The sequence below is a fragment of the Urocitellus parryii genome, chromosome 7 (assembly GCF_045843805.1).
Source record: "Urocitellus parryii isolate mUroPar1 chromosome 7, mUroPar1.hap1, whole genome shotgun sequence".
In the NCBI taxonomy this organism is placed as follows: domain Eukaryota; kingdom Metazoa; phylum Chordata; class Mammalia; order Rodentia; family Sciuridae; genus Urocitellus; species Urocitellus parryii.
Window position 1 is genome coordinate 111792088 of NC_135537.1, and position 23404 is coordinate 111815491.

General features: G+C 41.4%; 1 protein-coding gene across 7 annotated transcripts in view; it reads right to left on the bottom strand.

The window, feature by feature from the left end:
* Positions 1 to 23404, bottom strand: part of LOC144255917 (uncharacterized) — a 79332-nt gene that overhangs the window by 16841 nt on the left and 39087 nt on the right. The window contains exon 3 of one of the 7 annotated variants that reach the window (XR_013343996.1): positions 8763 to 8876. The exons of 5 other annotated variants lie outside the window; for them this stretch is intronic. The gene's annotated coding sequence lies outside the window, so the exon portion shown is untranslated. Of the gene's footprint in view, positions 1 to 8762; positions 8877 to 12960; positions 13111 to 23404 lie in introns of those variants that run through there. One more of the 7 variants, XR_013343998.1, reaches the window with a different exon arrangement.

The window sequence follows — 23404 nt, forward strand, 5'->3', positions numbered from 1 at the left end:
TGTACTTTGACATTACACTGTGATTTCCCTGCTGTCACCGAGAAGCACTGTTCTCAAGATTGTTGGATGAGCTGCTTCAGCAGTGCCTCGAGATGCTTGAGAGGTTGCTGCCTGATCGGGTTCTGAGCACCAGACACGCAGTGGCCTTTCAGTAACTTTTATGAAGATACCACAGGAGGAGGTTTAGGTGACCTTGGGTATGCAGTGACTTTAGATACAACATTAAAGGTCTGACTAATGAGAGAAATGATTGAAAAGTTGGACATCATTAAAGTAAAAAACTTCAGCTCTACAAAAGACTGCCAAGAAAATGAGAAATCACAGTATAGGAGGAAATATTTGTAAAAAGTACATCTGATAAAGGGTTTGTATCCAAAGTAAGCGAAGAACTCTTGAAATTGGACAGTAAGAAAATGTGCAACACAATTAAAAAATGGACAAAAACCTAGCAGACACTTTGGCAAAGAAAATATACACCTGCAGTTAAGCATTTAAAAAAGATGCTCAACATATGTCATTAGTGAATTTCAAGTTAAAGCAACAAGACTACATTGCTCATACCTAGTAAAATGGCCACAGTCCAAAACACAGACAGTACCAAATGCTATCGCATTGTGGAGGAACGGAACTCTTCTGATGGGCAAGCAAAATGGCGCTGCCCTCTGGTAGACAGTTCGGCTGTTTCTTAACAAAAACTGTTCTTCAACAGTTATGCTCCTTGATATTTACCTAAGTCAGTCTGAAGCTAATGTGTGCCTGCACATCTTTATAAGAGCTTAATTCACAATTGCTAAAACTTAGAAGCAACAAAGGTGTCCTTCCATAAGTAAATAGATAAATAAACTGGGGTACATCTAGACAATGAACTACTATTTAGCACTTAAATGCACTGCCAAGCCTTGAAAAGATAGAGGGTCCCTAACTGCTTATTACCAATTAGAGGAAGCCAATCTGAAAAGGCTACACATTGTATATGATGTTCTGCAAAAGGTGAACTGTGGCATCAGAGTGTCAGTGGTTGTGGGTGGGGGTAGGGAGGAAGTGAATGGGCAGAACACAGAAGATGCTCAGGACAGAGAGACTATTCTGTATAACACTCTAATGGTGGACACATGTCATTGTACGCTTGTTCAAAGCCACAGAACGTACTCTAAGTGAACTCTATTGGCTCTGGATGGTAATGATGTCAGTGTAGACTCTTTGTGATAAATGTATTAATCTAGTACAGCATATTGGTAGTGGGGAGGCAGTGGTTTATAGAAACTCTGTACTTCTGCTCAATTTTGCTGTGAACCTAAAATTGCTCCAAGAAATAGTATTTTAAAAAATTACTGATTGTCATCAACGTTCATAGAAGTTGCCCAGATGGCTTGCAGAGATGTAATTTCTTTGGAAATCATAGAAGGCCTTTTGTTCCCAGGCTGGGTTATCCAGGGATGATTTCTCACTGGTGAGTTTGGACTTGATTGGATTAATTGGAGAGGCTGTGAGAGTCTGCAGGAAGCGAGTAATTGAAGATCAAGGTGATGGGAATACTCATTGGCCAGTTTGATTTGAGGATGGGAAAGCTGATGGATTAAGTGCTATTAGTGGGAAAAAGATAGTTTGGGAAATGGGGGATTAATTTTGGTAGCTTCCCTTGGTTTGCAGTGAGCTATGAAGGAATCAGGTGACTTGTCTGGGATCTCCTAGTTGATGGAAAACAGGGCCTGGAGGTGAACTTCTATTCTTTTGTCTCTCCTGGCTCTCCCTCTAGGCAGATGCTTGTTGGTGAAATAATGTGGCCTTTGTAGCCATCAGCCAGTTGTTGGTTGTCTTCCAAAGAGATATTCTCCTGAGGCTGTTTTCTTACTTTAAAAAGGAGAGTATTAGAAGGATGTGAATTTTGAGGAACCCAGAATATATTAGGGGCTCAGTTCTTGTTAGTGTTGACCTTGTACTGCCCACTTAATGCTGGGGTGGCTTGACAGACAAACTGGTCTAAGTCATCAGTGATGCTCCTTTCCATCTGACTTCGCGAGCTGCTGCCCTTGACCCGGGATTATTTCACTGACCTGCATGTGTACCTTTGTGGTAGCCTGATACCTTCAAATTATCTTGGTCCTTTGCAGCATGTTTCCTACTAGCTTTCTACTCCATTCTTCCATTTCCATTTTTTCCTATATTAATGCCATTCATGTACTCTTAGCTCCAGCCTGTGATCTATTTGATGTTTCTTACATAGTATTTTCAATTTGCTTTACATTTATCTTGGAATTTGCAGCAGCAGTGGGCTGTTTACCCCTCCAGGTCTACCCCCACCTTGATCTTTGCTCATGGAGATGAACCTGCATGGGTTCCATGCATCTGTCAGGTTCCTGCCATCTGTCATTCCCTGTGTTTGGCCAGTAGGAAGTTGGAATTGTGATAGGAGTCTTGTCCCCATCTCTGGATCCCTCTTGTCTTGTTTCAGGTTGGCTGCTTCTCTTGCCCCAGAGCCTCGGCTTTTGTCTGATTACCCTCTGTATTGTTTCTTTGTTTGGGATCTTGGAGCTGTTCCTGTCTGTGCCTCTTCAGGCTGCCTGTTTCCAGCCCCCAGTTTTGCATTGTCTCTTCCCATTTTCTAACCTGCCCCAACTGTCTGGAGTTGTCCCTTTATGAAATATTTGATTATGCAGAGAAGACATCTGGTTTGCTGCTACCATAATTGTTAAGGAGGTAGCCACGGAGAGACCAGGCTCTGCTGTGTTCAGAGCTGCTTAACATGTTTGGGCCCTGCTGGCTTCTTCCTTGAAGAGGGTTTGGATGCATAGCTTCTGCCACAGACCGTTTGAGTTCTTATTGTTGCTTCTGTGACACCAAGTGATGTTTTAAAACTGTGTTAGTAAGATACGTCGATAAGGACTCAACTCTGTTGTCATGAACTCAGTCATACAGAACTCGTTTTCATTTTTGTCTCTTTTGGTTGAATCCAAACAGAAAACTGCTCTTGCCTTCCTGCATCCTGTTGCCCAGCAATCCTGGACAGTGGTGGGCTGTATACTTCCCGTGTTGATTGAGAGCTTTTGTGTCTTTGAAGCCATTTTCGTTTCCTGGGTTCATTTTGAACAACTCCTCACTGTTTCAAAGTGGGTCTGAAAATTTTATCTCCTGACAATTCTTGCTTTAGGTTTTGTCAGGTTATAATGAATCTGTAACTTTTGATATTTTGAAAAGTGACAGGACTGAGTCTAAGGGAAGAAAGATAAGCAACATTGAAAGACTGCACATTCGGGTTTTTTTTTTTTTTTTTTTTTTTGCTTATTTTTTTGTGGTGCCGAGGATCGAACCCAGTGTCTCACGCGTACGAGGCAAACACCCTACTGCTGAGCCACCAACCCCAGCCCCTGCACATCTTTCTTAAAAACATGTTCACATTAGTCTTTTATGTGATCATTAAAAGCTTTTTTTTTTGGTATGAAAGATCTGAAAGGAGTAATTATATGTGAAGTCCCTAAACAACACTAAAATCATTAAAAATATTCTCATCTTTGTAAAACCGAAGTCTAACTGGATAACCTAAAGCACATGATTGCAAGTCAGTGTGGCCTATTGAAATCAGAAAAATATTGTTATTAAGTCATATTTTCTCTCCTGTCAACCCTGTTGAAAGAGATCCTATTGTTCTTAATATGTCTGCTGGTATTTCATTCAGCCTAATTCCAAATGCCTCAAGTGGCGGTAATACAGGATTTTCCCAGTGTGGCCTAATCTGCAAGTGTAATTGATTTTCTGTTTTCTCTGACTTCTGAGTAATTGATGCCATCTTGGTTGGACTGACCTAAATTCCCGGGTTGCTTCTCAGGCAGCTGTTTCTTAGGTAAGCCATTGCTGGTGATCTTCACTATCAGGCTTTGCGCTCGGCGTGTGGCATCTTCTCTGACTGTAAGCTGCTGGTAAACAGGCTGTGTCAGGGTGTGCAGGCAGAAGTGGATCACGTGTGGGCTCCCCCCACCCCCACGATGCTCATCACCCCAATTAGTCCAGGGTGAATTTCTCTTCAGAGGTTTTCTAGACTTAGGAAGTGGGACAGTATTTGACCCCCCAAAACCATGTGCTTTTTCACTATAATACCATTATTTTTGGTGCATGCTTTAAAAATATGCTTTCATGCATCCTGTTACGTGTAATCTCACACACCCTGAATGCTAGAAAAAGGTGTGCATTGGTTTCGCCAGTTAGGAATGGGAGGTAGTCTCACTGGTGTGAGTGAATAGGTGATGACTTTCCCCTTCTATAACTAAAGGAGCCAGGGATTCCTGTCACTTAGCTTTTTTTTCCCAGTGAACCTGTTTGTTTTTAATTCATGCAAGGTGTTCACTTGTGGTTGGTTTGGTGGCCAGGCATTTTTTCACTTCTTAAATGCAGTCCGTTCATCTCCTTGGTATTGCTCCTTTCTGTTATCTCTTTTGTAGTTGTCTTCTACACGTATACATGCGTTGTTTAAAGAATGAACTTCTTTGTATTATCTCTTTGGTAACAGTTTCTCAAGTCATGATATTTTTCAAAATAAGAGGAGATAAATTTCATTCTGGTCCCCTGGAGCAAAATTCTGCCCAGGACTTGAGTTGGTTTTTCACGTTGCCTTATTCTGTGCCTTGGTTTCACATCATGGCTGGGAAGGCGTCTCTGTTAGAGGAACCACTGTGTGATGTCTCGTCTATATATTTTGACTTTATGACCTCTTTAGCCAAAGGGTTAGTCTTACTTCCAGCCACACACATACTCACCAGCATGGGTATTATTTATCAGCTCTGGTGTGTGTAATTAACGTGTTGGAAAAAGTCTTCCTTAGGCAGTGTGAATGGTCGTATTTACCTTTCTCTTAGTACAAGTGGCTAATTAACTTTGTCTAATGTTTTTTCACCTTTAAACCATTTTGGAATGCAAATAAATGTGTAAATTTGTCTCCCAGGTGATTCTGCTGCTTTATGATGGCTTCAGAATTGTTTTACATTTTTTCTTCTTTGTCTTAAGTTTAATTAATGTGCGGCTTTATTGTGTTCACCACTCACATTTTCTTTTCCACTCAGATGCATTTTCTCTTGTTTGAAACTATCTTGCTTCAGTGATAGAATTTATAAGATGATTTGGGTGTTTCACTAGCTTCTATTTGGTGCACAGTGTGGAATAGACTCAGGGGATTGTCTTATGGCAAATAACACGCTGTTACCATGCATTACTGGACTGGGTTGTTGAAGACAAAGGACATTCGGACCAAAGCTCCTGGGCTTTCCACGGACCACTCCTTTTGTTAGTAGTTCTTCTACCAATCTGGTCAAGTAGCCCATCATGCCTTGTTTAAATGCCGACAAGGATCTCCCTAACATTAAATTGTGTTTACATGCTTAAACTTGTGAACCTGGTAGTGTCTTGGCAGATTGCATAAAGATGAGACTACTTAAAAAATGTATTATTAGTTTCTAGAATTTTGTGCAAACTGTTACTGTAAACCAGTTTATAGGTAACAGTTTTATGTCTGTATATTAACCATTTTCATTTCAGGTGTTCAGTATACTCAGATATGCCAATTTGACCTCTAAGGTTCTCAATCATTAATTTTTACTACAAAATAACGAACATAAAACCTCATTTCCAAAATTTGTGATATATCTAATTTTATCCTATGTACTCTAATGGGAGTTGTATTATTAGAAACACACACAAACACATATACACCCTCCACCCCCCAGTGAATCAGTTATTTGTGTTTTGAAACTCCCAAAGAAAGCATGTTCACTTACGTGTGTGTGTGTGTGTGTGTGTGTGTGTGTGTGTGTGTTTAACTTTTTGTTCTGGGCATTGAACCCAGGGCCTGTGCATGCTGCCACTGAGCTACATCCTCAGCCTAATAAATATATTTGTAAGAATTTTAGTATAATTCTTAAAATGAGAAATTTAAGCCAAATCAGTTATATACACCTATAGTTCCAGCAAATCTAGAGGCTGAGGCATGAGGATTGTGAAGATCGAGGCTAGTCTCAGCAACTTAGATCTTGTCTTAAAATAAAAAATAAAAGGGTTGGGGGTGTAGCTTAGAGGCCTAGGATTTAATTCCCAGAACTGAAAAAAAAAGAATACACGCTTAAAGAAGACAAGATTTTTTTCATATCTTTTTAAAATGAATTTCTACTGTTCATATGTGTTATTAAGCACCTGAAGAGGTTATGTTTTTCATTTACAGAATCCCTTATTTTCAATTAGTAAAATATAATCACAATAGTTGAGATTATGAACTTAGGAAAAAATGCTAGCAAGCTTAATTGCAGTTTTCAAACGGGCTGAAATAATAGGTGCACTAGGGTGTTTTCTGTTTTGACCATTTTAACCAGTAAGTTAAATTGATAGTTCTCCTTTAGTACTTTATGTCTGAGTGCTCCATAAACAAATGGAAACCAGGTCCTGCAGTAACTGAAATTTTGGTAGGAAGATAAATATACAAAAAAGTTATAATTTATAAGATGATGTGGGTGTTTCACTAACTTCTATTTGGTGCACAGTGTGGAATAGACTCAGCCATGATTTTATTTTAAGGGAAATAACTTATTTCACAACCAAGTGAATATAAAACTTTTCAGCTTAGAGTAATTTTACAGTTTAGATGTGGCTTTATAGGAAATTTAAATTCAATTTTCTCTCTAAATAATTTACTATTAGAGTGATCACTTGTGGGATGGCCCTTTATTAGAAAACCTAGTACTGAAGTATTATTGGCACATGTTGATTCTGACATTTCATTTGTAATATTTAGTTGATGTACACGTTTTCTTCATCCTGTAACACACTAAAAGCATTTTACAGGTATGTTACAATCACTTCTGAGATCAAGAGTAAAAACCAGTTTCACGTACTTCCTAGTTTGAGGGGGAAAACTCGTTTGCAGAATTTGTAGTTAAGATATCAAGTGTGAATGGATCTTAGGTAGAAGTTTATGGATTTTAGGTAGAAATTTATCTCAGTGCCACCATTTTGTAACAAAGTATACATTTTATTGAGTAATATAGACATAGTAATTGAAATGTCCTTATAAAAAATGGCCTTGAACACATTAAATCTTTATTGTAACTCCAAAAATGCAGGTACACCGTTTCTTAAAGCCACTCTGAAAGTCAACTACCATGACAGACCAGGGCCTAGACTGAGCCTGCGAAGAGCTGTGTTGAGACACTTGCGCCTGCCACCGACAGGGTCATTGCCAGCAACCCACAGAGCCTCATTTGCTCTCGGTTTCCTGGGTTGTAAATTGTATGACATGAAAGTTCCCTTTACTCTGAAGTTCTTGAAGTGTGAGTCTGTAATGGAAGACTGAGTTCAGAGTTTGTCACTGGAAATGAGATGCTGACATTTTGGACAGTGATCTCTAGCAAAAGGGATTAGGATGTGACTAGAGTTTGTCCCACTTCCCAGTCTCTATTTGCCACATTTTACTTCTTCTGTTCCTTCCTGTTTACAAAACGAAGCTGTGGCGGGCAATCTGTACATTTTCTGTGGGGTAGCTCTGCATTGAGCTGGTGTTAGGTGGAGCCCGGCTCTTGGATTCTTTTGTCTTCACTGGGCTCAGTTGCCCTGGGATTCTGCACAGCAGGAGGCTGTGAACTGCTTAGTGTTGCTCAGGAACTTCCAGAGCAACTTTGATTTCCATCCAGGGCCACATTTATTTTTAGGACTTTGACATTTATTTTGTGTGACAATTTTTAAGGAAAAAGGTACTTTAAGAAGATAAAAACAGAATCATCACCTGGGTGGCCATGGTGGTGCATACCTGCTATCCCAGTGGCCTGGGAGGCTGGGGCAGGAGGATTACAAGTTTAAAGCTATCCTCAGCAACTTTGCAAGACCCTGTCTCAAATATAAAATATAAAATGGGCAGGGTATACGACTTAGTGGTTAAGCACCCTGGGTTCAATTCCTGGTACTTCCCCAACCAAACAAAACCAAATACCTATTACCTGGAAGAGTGATTCTCGTGGGTGGTTGCTGGTCCTCTGGCCAGAGAGAGGACAGCAGGCTGGTTGATCAGAACCTGGAGAAACTGTGGTTGGTGAGTCTTTCCTGTGGCCCTCCACCTAGACTCCTGGCCATGTGAGCCACTCTTACATCTGGGTATTGTTGACGTCACTTAGGTGTGCAAGGTGGAATAGCCATGGTCCCTCACCTTGCCCTGGAGTGCACACACCCAGCTTACCCAGGATCCTGTGCCACCTCAGCCTCCTTCCCTCCTGTCCATGAAAGCACAGAGCAATGGAGCCAGTTCATGGGAGTGAAATGGCTTTTTTACATATCCAATCTTTTTTAGATATCTAACAATTATTCACAAATGATTGTTATCAGTACAATTATTTGTGACCCATTTCTTAGCACCCCAAACTTTTAAAAGAAATGGGATTTGACTTTAACTTAGTGTTTAAATGTTTTAAAGGCCTACTTGCCTTGCTTTAAACAACATAATTAGGGGCTGGGTGTGGTGGCATGCATAAGGCCTTGGTTAATTAATTACATATATAGCATGCATAAGGCCTTGGTTCTACACCAACCCTGCAAAAACCCCAAAATCAAATAACAGATTAGCAGGATCAGACCAGTGGGTTGGTGTTGCTTGGCCCTTGACCATGACCCTGGTTCATTGTTCTCTGGTACTTCCTCTGTCAGTCCCCCTGGAAGGTGGCTTTGTCTTAGAGGTGGATGCTCAATGGCTCCTCCATACTGAGGGACAGATATCAGGACAATCGGTTTCATTCACTTACTGTTTAATTTGAGCCAGAATCTGAATTTTCCATGAAATTGATGTTATCGCTGTTGAATCTGTATGTCACAGCTCTACATCATTCTCTTACTTTATAAGGTATCTGCCCCTTTACCTGTGAAGAAAGAATGTTTAATATACTAGAGTTGGAGCTCACAAATGATTTGATCTGTGCTCAAGTAGATGCCTATACTAAAATTGTTTTGCCCAAACATGGAGCAAGAGAACAGACTTAAGAATATTCCTTTGAGACTGTAGTTATAACTTCTAGATATCTTTAGTTATAGAAGGGAATGGCCACAAAAGTATATTGTGTCTGAAAACCTACTCAACAATTTATATTGTTGAAAATATTTTAATTTAAAATGTATATATTAGAACAGCAATATTTTATTACTCTGAGTGAACACTTCCTAATGTGCTCTTTCCTGATTATCTCTTCAAAAGGTTAATTTACTGTAGTCTTGATAATCAAAATTGTTCTCAGAGCTAAGTAGTGATTTAGCAAGGGTCATCCTTGTGGAGAGAGATGAATTTTGGTTTTCGAGCTGTTACTGGGTTGTAGGAGGTAACCTTTACGCTGGTTTCAAAGGGCCTGTGGGATTTGGAAGATGGTAATATGGGGAAGGATATTCCTGTTCACTGCTAGGGAAAGGGTTGAGCAAATTCTGAACATACGCAAATGCGCGATGTGGCAGGGAGTACCGCCCGTCTGAATAGCTAGGCCCATGGAAGTGGGCCCAGGACTCCTCAGAGTCATGCTGTTGAAGCCACATGCCAAGAAGCTTAACTGACCTTGTATTTATTGGGGGGAAAAAAATCAAGGCTTCCTTTTTATTTTTTACTCAGAACACATGACAAATCTGTGTTGTAGGAAAGTACTTAGGTTGTAATGTAAAAGACGATTTGAAAAGGGAAGACACGGGAGATAAAGGAGGTCGCTAAGGGCTGTCACAGTGTTACAGGTGACAGACTTACACTTCAGGAATGGTTAATGGAAAGGAGGCTGAACCAAAGGATATTGTAGACTCATGGATTTTAAAATATTGGAGAATGAGGACATGAACCCAGTTGCAAATGACATGTTGGAAACCTGAGTGATCGGAAAAAGGTGTGTTAGTAACAAAAGAGGTCAAGACGGAAGCAGCTTGCTGGGAAGGGGACTTTCAGCTGGGGTTTAGTGTCTCCTTGGGGTGCCGTTGTGCAAAGGCCCCTCCCGAGTCTGCACGCTCAACTCGAACCCCCGATGTGCTGACATTGACAGGTGGGCACTGTGGTTAGGAGGGCAGAGCCTTGGCGGAAGGGATCCAAGCTTTTAGGAAAAGAGACCCAAGGGATCTTGTAGAATCCCCTCTTCTCTGTTGCCATGGGAGGAAACAGAGGTGCTGCCATCTACAAGGAAGGAACTCTCTCACACTCCACACCTGCTGGTTGGTGTCTTGCTCATGGACTTCCCAGCCTCCAGAGCTGAGCAAAAAGTTGTCTTTATAAATTACCCGGTCTAAGGTATTTTGTTATAGCAACCTGAATAGATGAACATGTTGCCTTTTTCTTGTGGAGGTGTCCATTCCAAATTATCACCTGGATTCAATTTTCCAGTTCAAGTTCAAGGGAAGGTTGGGTGCCAAACACCAGAGTAGACAGCTGAAGATGGCGGAGTCTGTTTTGCAAAGAGTTAAGAAGCATGCGGTTTCCAGAGTGATCATTTGATATGACAACTAGAGACTCATTGATTATTTTGAGAAAACAGTTTAATCAGTTACTCTTGGGACTCTAGGGTGCATAAGAATCACCTAGGAGACTTGTCAGAGATTTGTTAACTTTATCACAGGAAACACAGGATGATGATGAAGATGATGATGATCATAATTGTAGGATTGTTGTGTGCCAGGCACTAACTTGATTATATGTACAATTGTGGTCTCCCTAAGTCCTTTTTAAGTATGTCGTCTAATTTGCCTGCTTTGCAAATGAGAGATACTGTGTCACAAAGGAAAGAACTTTTCCAAATTTCACATAGCCAAGAAATTATGGTTCTGCCACCATGATTTTTTTTCCAATGGAACTAGGTATTGAACCTAGGGACTGTGCATGCCAGGCAAGTGCTCTACCACTGAGCTCTGCCCCCACCCAGCCCACAATCATGTTGATTCTGTTATTCCCAGCGAGTGCTGGGGATCAGCACCTTTGAGCAGGGCCACCACAGGTGATCCCTTGACCCAGTCTCACATCTGCCATGGCCTTCAGTCATTATATTTATTTCTGTGAATTTTTTAAGGCACTGCCTTGTTTCATAGTCTAATTCTTATAATGCGGTCTTGACCATGCTTAATTTTTAATATTCTTTGAACCTTAAAATATATAAGTAACGTGGCTTTTTTTTTTAACATCCAGGAGGCTCTAGTGAGTAACTGCAGAGCAAGTTGAATCACAGTGAATTGGCTAAGGTGTGGCAAGGAAATCCTTGGAACCAGATGTCATGGTGGGGCGTAAGGAACAGTAGTGGCAGATCCAGAATTGTGTGTAGAAGGGGCTTACGTGTAGCAGCCCTGAATGGGGAAGCTCTGGTTTGAAAGCACACTGGTTGGACTAGAGTTGTCTGTACTGATTTCGCGGGCATTGGGCTATAGGATGTGGAGGGAAATCACTGTGGTTGGGATGGGGTGAACCTTGTACCCCCAGTGGACCTTGATTAAGCCCCATTAAAAACTACCTTTTGGTGCCCTAGAGAGTGGAAACATTGGGGTGGTTGGTGGAATTCTGTGGAGGAAACAGTGTCGTGACAGCAAGCTATTTACGTGTTTTCAGGGTTCTAAGGAGCAGGGAAGGAGCAAGCCAAATTTGATATTCCTGGATGTGAGGCCTCTTAATTGGGGAGATTTAAAAGGAGATGGGAAAGGATGATAATGATATGGTTAGACAAGCAAAAGATTAGGGACATTTCCTATTCTGGAACAACAAAAAAAAAAAAATCAAGGGATTTTGAACTGATGGGAAAAAGGCTAAAGACTTTCAAAATGAATGTTCCCTCCTTAATAAGTGGGTAGCAAGTTTAACTGGGGATTCGAGAATCGTCATTCATGACCTGATAATTGTACATCAATTGATAGAAGGAAAAATTAAACTCCTAGAATTCTTTATCAAATGTTTCACTACTTGGAATTAAAATATCTCATGTTGCTATTGTTTCTGAGATGTGGTTGGGGGGGTTGGATGGCTGATTCCAGGAGGGGGCAGCAGCGCTGTAAGCATTTGATTTGGGCACATGCTTTTCTCTCTTTATTTGGATTTTAGAAATTAAGTAGTAATGTGCTTTCTGTCCCTATTACCTTAACTAATGAAAAAAGGGTCTATAAAGCTATTTAATAATCTCACAATTTATTAATTTATTAGTCTCACATTACTGAACATGGCAACTGTGGAAAATACAAAGGTACTGAACATTATTCTCATATATAATAGTTCTATTTGAAACATTTGGCATGATTTAGGCCTAATTTTGTCCTGTGTGTGTGATCTGTATCATAAGACATTCAGAAGAGGCTCACCAGATTAAATAGCTTTTAAAATATAAACTGTGGGAATATCGGACTAATTGGGCTTGTTGAAAGAATTTTTAACATATAAACATTAAATTTTATTGAGCATGGACTGAATTGAAAAAGGCTAAACTTACAAGTTAAAATAATTTGACAATCTAACTACAGATTCAAAATTTTGGAAAATGTAAATAAATGAAAATACAGTTCACGTTTTACCATCTGTAATGAATTAGCTTCCCATTCCTACCAGCTGCTGCTGGGGTTTTGAAGCTGACTCAGGGTCAGAACACACTGGTGGGTTGCTGCCGATGAATCTGAGAACCTGTTGTTTCAACCCGGCAGAGCTGGACTGGTGATCACAGAAGTCTCTGCAAGATCAGAAGCAGATTCTTCCACTTAGAGCAGGAATTCAATGTATCCTTTGTGTGAAGATGTTGCCAGACAGTTGGGGTGAGCTGCTGCTACTTGCCACCAGCACATCAAAACATCAGGATGCCTATTCTGCCTCGTGTAGAGTCATCCTGAGCAAAAGCTCTTGAGCAATTGTCTCTTATGATGCAGATGTATTTTAGGAAAAATGACTATGTTTATGTTGGTGGGAAATTTCATACTCTGGATTAAGTTGATTAATATTTTTTTCATTTCTAAAGCTTTTTTTATTTTGAGCATGTGGGAGATAATGATTTCTTAGAAAAAGTATAAGTTTTGAATATATCCAGACTCAGATATGAATTCATTTCTGTTGCTTCTCAGCCATGTGATCTTATAAATCAAATTTCTTCAACTTTTGAGTCTCATCTTCCTCATCTATAAAAAAGCAATAATAATATCCTCCTGATAGAGTTGTTGGGACAATTCATATTCCTTGGAAAGCCACCTCGGCCTGACACGTGTAAATAAAGGGAGAAGAGCATTGGCCTGCATTGTCCTAATGCCATTCATAGGGACCAGCACCCACCCCGGTGATCTGTTGAGGTCACACAGTGCTACCAGGTGTGATCCTATACTCATAAGTAGATATGAAGGTTAGCCTGATCTCTGTAATGTGTCTGAGGGGGCAGTGTGTTGATTTCAAAGATGAGAAATTACTTTCATGTTTTGTTTGCTTTCATTATTTTCCCCTAGGTGTAAACTTATTAAAATGACAAATTTATAGTGAGTGTTTTGCATACTTTAAAATTCAGACATGTTGGCATCTTACGGGCGTACTTTGCAGTTTCTTGCAAACTGAATATCTTCTGATTGTATAAGTAGTAAGAAACAACCTTGGAACCCACTGTAGGATTATTGGACATTTTGTTTCTTTCCTCATTTTGATGAGGCAAGTCATTTTCCTTCTGAGTATTTTGCATTAGCACATCTAAGTTGTCAGAACAATTAGTTGAAGGGTTGACCAGGCCCTCGTGTGATACACACATGGGTCAATGTCTTTCTCTCTCTCCTCTCCTCTCTATTACCAGGCTTCTCATAACAGGTTTGGAGTTGTAGATATTATAACTTTATGTGCTAGCACAGTCAGCTGGCAGCAGCCAGTCCCCTTACTCAGTCAACAGTGTAGTTAGCATACACTGGGATTGGAAGTCCTGCTGGTGACAGTGCCATCCTAGCCTCCTGGAGTGCATGGCTAATGGACGATGGTGTGACCACTGTGAACCCAGGAGAATCGATAAGCATTTGCACTGTGGTCTGATCGGCTCTGTGATGGGAAGACCTGCGTGGTTAGGGAAGTTTTCCTGCAGGCAGTGATGTAAAATATGGAACACTTCACCCAAAATAGGTTTGCAACAGAAGTTATGACTCAGAGGCACGAACATACCTCAGCTGTTTAATGAGCATAGCGATGCTGACCCTGACCGATCTGTGAATGTCACACACAGGTCTTTGTCATCTAAAGCCTGAGGAGGTTTAAGGGGTTGTTCATCTAGTGTCTTGAAAACATCCCTGGAGTTTTGGATCCCTCTCTTTCCGTCAGTGCTGTCTGGAATCTTCAGAGTCCTCACAGGCTGACCAAACCGAGAACTACTGATCTTGAACAGGCCAGCCTGAGCTTTGTCGTAGGGCTGAGACCCATGTCACTGATTTACTAGTGACTCACTGTACATTCCCCTGGCTGGCTCTGACCCTGCTTCCTCAGCTATAGTTTGGTTTGAACTCAGAGAACCTGTTCGTCACCCTGAGTAAGTTCTGCATGCATTTCTACCATTGCTCATCCATGCTCAACTCATGACGTGGCCCTGGCTTTAAAGCTGGGCACTGGGATCACACTTAACTGAGCATTTCTTCTCTTGGAAGCAGAACCTCTTACTCAGCCATTTTGACTTGCCCCCTGAGTGCTTGAAGTGTCTGTGGTTGGCTTGGTGTGGTTGTGATCCCAGCTCCCTAGGAGGGGACGTTAGCCACATGTGGTCTCTGCTGCCGATTTAGCCCTGGCCACCCCACTTCCTGCTGCTCCTGACAAATGCACCTGCCCACACTTTTCCATGTGTCTCAGATTAGATTTGGAATTTGCTGATTTCTCTCACCAGAAACAGTCTCCCTTCTTGACATTGTTGGGTATTTAATTACATTTTACTTTTTCTACTTGGTGTTGTAGTTATTGTTGCACCTTATCACCACTACTAGGTTGAAAGATGTCTTTATACCATGTAGTAAATTTTGTTAGTAGAATAGAGTGGGACTGGGACTTTGGGAAGTAAGACGAGCAGGGCTGAGTGCCCTTCTTGTCTGTTTTTATCTTCTCTCAGCTGTGACCTACAAAAGCCTTCTCTATACTGGGAACCTGCCCTGCCCATGTTCCTGCAGACTTGTTTTAACAACTTTTCTTGTCATTGTGACCAATACACTAACAAGAACAATGTAGAGGAGTAAAAGCTTACTTTGGTTCATGGTTCACAGGTTGGGTCTGTGGCCGGCTGGCTCCTTGGCTCTAGGCCTGAGGTGAGGCAGAGAATCATGGTGGAGGGCGTGGAGGAGGAAAGCTGCTCAGGAAGTAGAGCTCCGCTCACCAGGGGAAAACATAATCCCCAAAGGCCTGTTCCTAGTGACCTACCTCCTCCAGCCACATCCCTCCTGCCCACAGGTGGTGACTGCAGCAGAGAAGCAGTGGGAAGCTCCAGTTAGTGTGAAGTGTTGCTCTCCCTGGTCAAAAGTAGAGTTCCTCTCTGGGATTCAGACTGCTCCCAGGTGCTTACAAAACACTCTCAATACAAAGACACTTCCTGCTTGTGAGGGAATGTAGCAGTTTTTATGCCATTTACAGAACACCCCTTTTGTGTATTCATTATTCCTACTTTGGATGAAGAACAGGAGAGATTCAAAGATTCATTCAGAAAGCAGAAATGTATATCCTGGTCAGAGTTACTTCGAAAGTTAACTTGGTTCTCCTTTGATACTCGGTGGCAGCAGATGCCTTCCTGTCCTGGCTGAATTTCCTGGACTGCTCACTGCAGCCCTCCCCTGACTCCTCTTACCTGCCTGCCTCTAAAAGCCACCCTGTCTTCCTGGACTCCTGACCCCTACCCTAAGCCGTGACCCCTGAGGTGTGCCGCCCACACTGGGGTGATGCTGAGTCCCAGAAGCAGCTTGCCCAAGCAGGAAGTGGACCAGAGCCTCTTCCCAAACCACAAGACCGCATTTGTAATAAAGATGTATTTCCAACTTTTCCCTATTTTCTATTCCTTTACTTTTATCCCCTCTCCCTTCCACGGTTTTAATTCTCTTAATAGCTGAATGATTTCTAGAAAATATTTTTACAAATAAATTCTGCCTTCTGCATACCTTTCTGACTCTCTCTCTCTCTCTCTGTGTGTGTGTGTATGTGTGTGTGTGTGTGTGTGTGTGTGTGTGTGTGAGAGAGAGAGAGAGAGAGAGAGAGAGAGAGAATATGAAGCAGAGAGAGAGAAGCATAAAGGGATATTTTTTCTCTTACTGGAGATTCTGTGAGTAATTCCCTTATGCATCAGCATGAAGATGTTTGCCAAGGTCTCCAGAATACATAGAGTGGCAATGTGAGGTAGTAGTAAGTACTTCTGCATATTTTATGTTATCAAAAAGCTCAATACTTTTCATAATTTAAAAATAGGTAGCCAAATGCCAAGTAGTCATATATTTTATGGATAAGAATACATTCTTTCATGATCTTTTCTTTTATAAATTTCATTATATATACAACAGAACCTCCTGAATTTAAAGTGTGAGTCAGAAAACACATTTGAATGTTGATTATCTAAACTTCAAATAATGACCCTTGTGTTACAAAGGGGAATGGCTGCTAAAAAGTCCCCAGAGGATAAAAATATTAACTTCCTTGTTTGTTCACACTTGAGCAGCCGAGCAGGCTGAAGAGAACGCACAATAAACTGGAGGATGGTGAGGGGCTGCTGTGCCAAGGGACCTTTAGCTCTGGGGAGACAGGAGATGCCTACCGCATGTCTGTCTTTCCCACTGATCCATTTGCACTTAACTCTGTATACATCTGGAACTTATTTCAAGACAATGTAGATGCACGTGGAGAAGGGAGGCTACCATGGATCTAGTGCATTGTCCTCCCTGTAGCTGGACATTCCTTAGACTGTTCTCTAAATGTGAACCTCAAACCAACAGCACCAGAGTCTTTCTCCTGGAACTTTAAGGAACACCCCCATTACCTGGCAGGCTTGTTAAAAACAAAGGTTGCTGGACCCCATCCCCAGAGTGTATGATTCTGTAGGATCTGTAGTAGGGCTTGAAAATATCCATTTCTTTGAGGTTCCAAGATGATAATGATGCTGCTAGTCCAGGTCTCCATGAAACAAGTTGGCTTGGGATTCCCTCTTTGCCTTATATGCTCATAAGTGTGTGTTCTGTGTATGTGTGACACATGGACACACTTTCATAAGTTCCAAGTATTGCTCATTTGCTATTGAGAGTTTCTTTTTTAGCTCACTCTTGTGAATGGACTCCCTTATATTTTCTAACTTGATCCTGATAGCTAGGAAAGTTATTGATTTTGCTATATTCATCTAGATGTTTGACTGAACTTTCTTGTTAATTATTAATCCTGTAGCTTTTTAGTTGATTCTTTGGGGGTTTCTAGGTGAACAATCATGTTAGTTCTACTTTTCTTTGGGCTCCACATATCCTGCAATGGCTGTCTGAAATGTCTTCTCTATCTTCCAGCACTTTGCTTTATTTATGGTTTTGTTTCTGGGGTCTGTCCTCCTCAATCCATTTTTATGTAATCTCCAGTTTTCTATTTCTGCCTTCAAAAGAGTTGTAAAATATTTTTAATCATATGCTTTAAAATATCTTCTTTTTGGAAGTTGTATCCACAATTGCAGATCAATCATATCACCCAATAAAATGTCATTCTTGTCCTTTATACCTAAACCCTCTTCTCTCTGCAAAACTTGGTACTTATTCCTGTCTTTGTGACTTTTCTAGGTGTTATATGAATTGAGTCACATGGTATGTAGCCTGATGGGGTTCAGAACATGCCACTCCAAAATAAGGTATCTTGAAATATCCAATAGCTGAAGGAGTTTGAGAAGGGACTGGTATAGGTAGGACTGTGTGACTTTGCCCTGGAGCAGGACATAAGATTGTGATGTGAGCTGCTCTCCCTACACCCAGAGGAAAGGAGCATCCTCATCTTCCAAGACAGAGGCTTAGTGCAGCACAGTGGATTGGCCTTGCTGAATCTCTCCAGGTCCCTGCCTCCAGTCCAAACTTCCGCATGAGTTCACATTCTTCATCACACCTATGACAAACTCAGGTTTGCCATTTGTTGGGGTCTTCATTTCCTTATTAAGGATCCCTTGTCACAAACACTATATTAAATACACTTGTTTACTTTTTTTGTCTTTTGCTAGTCTAATTTGGAGGGTCCATCGAGAGAGCCTAGGAAGGTGGAGGGAAAAGATTTTTTTTGTTGTTCCCCTAAAATCCCTTTCTATCTGGCTTCTTTCACTTAGCATCATGTGGTTGAGATTCGCCATGTTATTGGATGTGTATTGCTTTTCGTTTCTGAATGCTGTTCCACCATATGCACATACTGTACTTTGCTTATCTATTCATTAGTTTGATGACCCTTCCACTTTTGTATAAATGTGTTACTGTGCCATTGTCTTTCAATAATAATCTCCTTTAATTCCTAGAATCAGTGTTTTTTAAAATTTCAATCTACACATAGTAATTGTACATATTTGTGTGGCACGGTTTGATTTCAATGCATGTATAATGTGTAATGATCAAATTTGCATATTAGTGTGCTTTTGAATATCAAGAACAAGATTCAAAACCTGAAAAATATTATCTTTTCTTTTACACTTTATATTGACAAGAATTAATGTCTTTAGTACCTTCATTTATTTCTCTTTCTGCTAAAACTTTCCTATGCTATACAATCATTTTTCTGTTCATCTTTCATAATTTTGTTCATCCTTTGGAAGAGACGTCTGTGGTCACTTTTGAGGTAGAGGTAAAGTTAGGTGTTACAAGTACTACTATGAGGTGTCACATGCAGTAGTACCTGTCCCCCTTCCAAAAGGACCTTCTTAAGTCCATCTTGAAGGAAATCTTCAACCTTGACTCTTGGTAAGTGGCTGGATGGGAAGGGGTACTGTGGGGAGTGGGATTTGAACTATAAACCTGAGCCTCCTGTAACCTGCTCCAGGTGTGTTCTCTCTCCCTCTTGTTGCATTTTTAGCCAGCACAGATGTGACTGATGGCAGGCAGATGCCCCTCTTCTGCTATGGTGGGTGGAATTCAAACATGGACCCCCCAGTTCTCAGCCTTTGCTCTATGTACCTTGTGTAATTCCCTCCCTCTGGATGTGGGTATCAGTGGATATGATGGGCCTTTTCTCCAGTGGTTATGGAGCCACGAGATGCATGTGGCCCTTGAGCATTGAAATGTAGCTGGTATGACTGAGCAACTGTTTTCTTTATATCATTTTACTTAATTTAAAAGGAAATAGTCCCATGTGGCTCATGGCAGCTCTAGCTAACAATGTGCTTGCCACAGTGTTTGGGTGAAAAGTGTACATCCTCCTTTGAAATACATAAAAGAAAATCTAGATGGATAGTTATGTGGTAAATAAGAGTGGTACCATATTTATTGTAGAATCCAGGTGGTAGGTATATAGGGTTTGTGGTGAAATTGTTACATTATTTCAACTTCTTCTGTGTATTGGAAAAGTTTTATAATAATTAACACCAGTCTATCTCAAAATCGTCCAAAAAATGCAAGAGGAGAAACATTTTCTGACTCATTCTCTGAGGCCAACCTGATATCAAAGCTAGAAAAAGATATCAGAAAAAAATCATATATATATATATATATATATATATATCTTATGAGTACTGATGCAAAATCTGCAAGGAAAACATTAGCTACTGAAACTTAATAGTACCTTAAAAGGATTGTATACACCATCCCAAGGGGAATTTATCCCAGGAATTCAAGGGTGGTTCATGTAAGAAAGTCAGTTAGTGTCATATAGCATGTAACAGAATCATCTCCACTGACCCAGAATAGGCAAGCAAGAAAATCTACACATCTCATCCTGATAACAGCATTCAAACTGTAAATGTAAGGGAACCTCCCGAGTGTGCTCAGGGCATCTCTAAAGGTCTCAGTTGTACCATCTGCTCTCTTGAGGAAGAGTGAACAAAAGCTCCCCTTAAGACCAGGAACAGCCAGGGCACCTGTTTCCAACATTGGCCTGGGATCGCTGATCAGATCACTCAGGCCCCAAAACAAAGGAAAATGTATCGAAAATGGAAAGGGAAAGTAAAATGGTTCAGAAGTGACATGATCCTGTATATAGAAGATCCATAAGATTTTTTAAGAAAACTGGTAGAGTTAAGAAATGATTAGGCAAAGTTTTTGTTATAAACACAAAAATCAGGTCTATTTCTCTACACCAGCAGCAAACAACCTAAAAGGGAAATTGAGAAAGCAGTTTCCTTAACATCAGAAAGAATAAAATGCCTAGAAATAAATTCACTGCAGGAGTTGAGAAATCATACACTGAAAACTATAAAATTTTTCTGAAAGAAATGAAAGAGCACCAAAATAAAGGCAAAGACATTCGTGTTTTGGGATGGGAAAGAGACTTCATATTGATGAGATGTAAGCACTGCCCAGTGTTCCACACTTTCAAGCCAAACTTCCAACAGCTTTTTTTGAAGAAAGAGAAAAGCTTGCCCTCAAATTCCTGAATAGCCAAAGCAACCTTTAAAAGAATAAAATTGGAGGACTCACACTTTCCAACAAAACTTACTACAGAGCTGTGGTAATCTAAATAGCGCTGCACTTGCCTGGGAGTGGATGCGGATTAGCCGAGTTGAACTGACAGCCTAGATAGAACTAAGCCCATTCACTAGTGGCCAGTTGATATTCGACGAGCACCTTGTCCATTCAGTGGGGAATGTGGTCTCTTCAGTGGACGGTCCTGGGCCAACTGGTTCCACATATAAGAGAATAGTGTTAAAACCTAGCTCATACCATGACAGCTGCGGAGGGGCTTATGTTATAGTGGGAGAGACAGACGAATGAGAAAACAAGTAATGTAAATTTAGCTGATGAGCATCATAAATCCAGCAGGATGGGAGGGCTAAAGAGCAATAAGTAAAATAACACTCAATAGCAAATCTCAACCTGTGATTCCATGCTGGGCTGTGACTGGGGTGTTTCAGGGAAGGGCTCAATAGGTCTGAGCAGCTAGCTCACACAATCTCAGAGCTTACTAAGCCCTCCTGGTAAGGACACTGCCGCTGTGTCCTTGCCCCTCTTCATTTGTCTTCATTGCCTTCCTGCCCAGCCCCAGCCAAGAGACAGCATCACCTGTGGACAGCATCACATGTGGTGGCATGCATAAGGCCTTATGCATGCAGTTTTCTTGTGCTGTTTCTAACAGTATCTCAACAAGAGCAGTTCTGGGAACCTTGTCTCATTATGTATCACTGATAACAGGAAAATACATGTCACTCATGAGAGTCTTTCAGTCTTAGAAACGGAAGACTTAGAAATGGAGCAAGATGTTGAGATACTGGCTCTGGTACACAAAGCCAGGAAAAACATGAAGCAGGTTTGGAAGGGAAAATCAAGAATGTGACAGATGAATAAGATTCCTCTCCCTTGGTTCAACACCAGAGATTTTCCACCTGGAAACGAGGCCTGAGCGTGGTGAGCGAGCAGCAAAGCCTGACGGAAGGTGGGAACTCAGGTTTTCCTGCCACCTCTCCTAAAGATGAGGAGAAGGAATGGCCCAAAAGAGAGCTGAAGAAGTTTAGGCTGTTTATAAAGTTGGATTATGTCCTCAAAGGATGGGCTAGTGCTTTAGGTAATAGGTCTTCTTTTTAAAAACATGAAATAAGCTTCTGAAACATGTTGAGGAAACAAGGCACTAGGATAAACCCAGGGTCAGAGCAGGCCCTCCACCAGGATGCACATGCACCTGCACTGAGGTTTGGACAGTCTTTGTCTTTTTCGCTCATTATTGGAAAGACAACTGACCAAGGTGGGGGAGGGTAATAAGAAGACCCATTAAAATAAAAGGGAAGAATGGCCCAGAAAAGATGAAGTTAAAATAACCCAAAGTGAAATTAGCAAACCCAACCCAGTAACTTCACAGAGATTATAGCAAAAGATACCTACTTCTCTCTTCCCACGTTATGACCCAGATTTGAGATGGTGCTGTGACTCATGTGTCTTGAAAACAGAACCTGGTGCACCTGGAGTCTTAATCAGGTGTCTCGTCTCAACACAACATTAGTTTGAATCCCTAACTTCCATCCACTTATTAAGAGAGTCTCATCCCAGCCACACAGATGAAGCCTGCCTGTTACCCTTGGACCCTCGTCTCCTCCTGTCTTCAGCATCCCACCCTCAGTGTGCTCTTTTCTTCCTCCTTTCTTCTTCCTTTCTCTCCCTACTCTTTCTCCATTGCTGCTGGGGTGCAAGGGAGAAGGGAGAGGTGTTCCCTTCACAAAGGCAGGTCACCAGGCCTCTGTCTTTCAGTGGATCATTTCTGTTGATGGATGTGGCATATGGGCTACAGAAAGGCTCCTCCAGACAGCTGTGCTCACTGCTGTCCTCTGTGGAGCCTTGCTCTGGGCTTTCTGTTACCTGCACCTTGCTTCGTCTACTCTGCCTGCCCTGCAGGAGCGCATCTGAATTCCCAGAATGTTGGTCTCTTCCCTCCTCCATGACCTTGCCTGGTCCGCCTTCCTTTAGGGAACCTTAAACCTGAGGGAGTACAGTATTGCTCATTAGGTCTGACTGTACAGTTGTGTCACCTCCCCCTGTGCTCCTGCAGCCCAGGCAAGTCCCTAGCTCAGAACCTGAGCTGACAGCCAGCTGGGGAAAGAAAGAAAAGAGACGACTCCTCCTCCTCCTCCTCCTCCTCCTCCTCTTTGCTGTCTCCTACAAACTACAAGGCTCCTCCCATCCCTATACCCAGACTTCCCCAGTGTGGATTCTGTCTCTCTCCCAGTTCTCCTGTTAGACACCTCAATGGACAAGGTTGCCAAATTAGGGAGGTCACCATGGCTATTACAGAGACCATAAAGAGACAATGAGGTGATAGTTCTTCTATCAAGACCTGGGATTTGTATTTTTTGTATTTTTTATAATATTTTCATTTGTAGATGAAATTAATACTATCTATCTATCTATCTATCTATCTATCTATCCATCCATCCATCCATCCATCCATCCATCCATCCATCCATCCATCTATCTATTTATGGGGGGTACCAGGGACTGAATTCCAGTGTACTCGACCACTGTGCCACATCTCCAGCCCTATTTTGTATTTTATTTAGAGACAGGGTCTCACTGAGTCACTTAGCACCTCACTTTTTTGAACTCACAATCTTCCTGTCTCAGCCTTCTGAGACTCTGGGATTACAGGCATGCACTACCACCAACTTATTTATTTAATTTTATGTGGTGCTGAAGATCAAACCTAGTAACTCACATGGGCTAGGCAAGAGCTCCACCTATCAGCTATACCACCAGCCCTCTCGGCCCTTTTTGACCTTGGTCCTTATAATTATCCACTCATTTTCTCCTGGAGCAGTACAACTGCTTCTGTCTCTGTTCAGTGACCACTGGG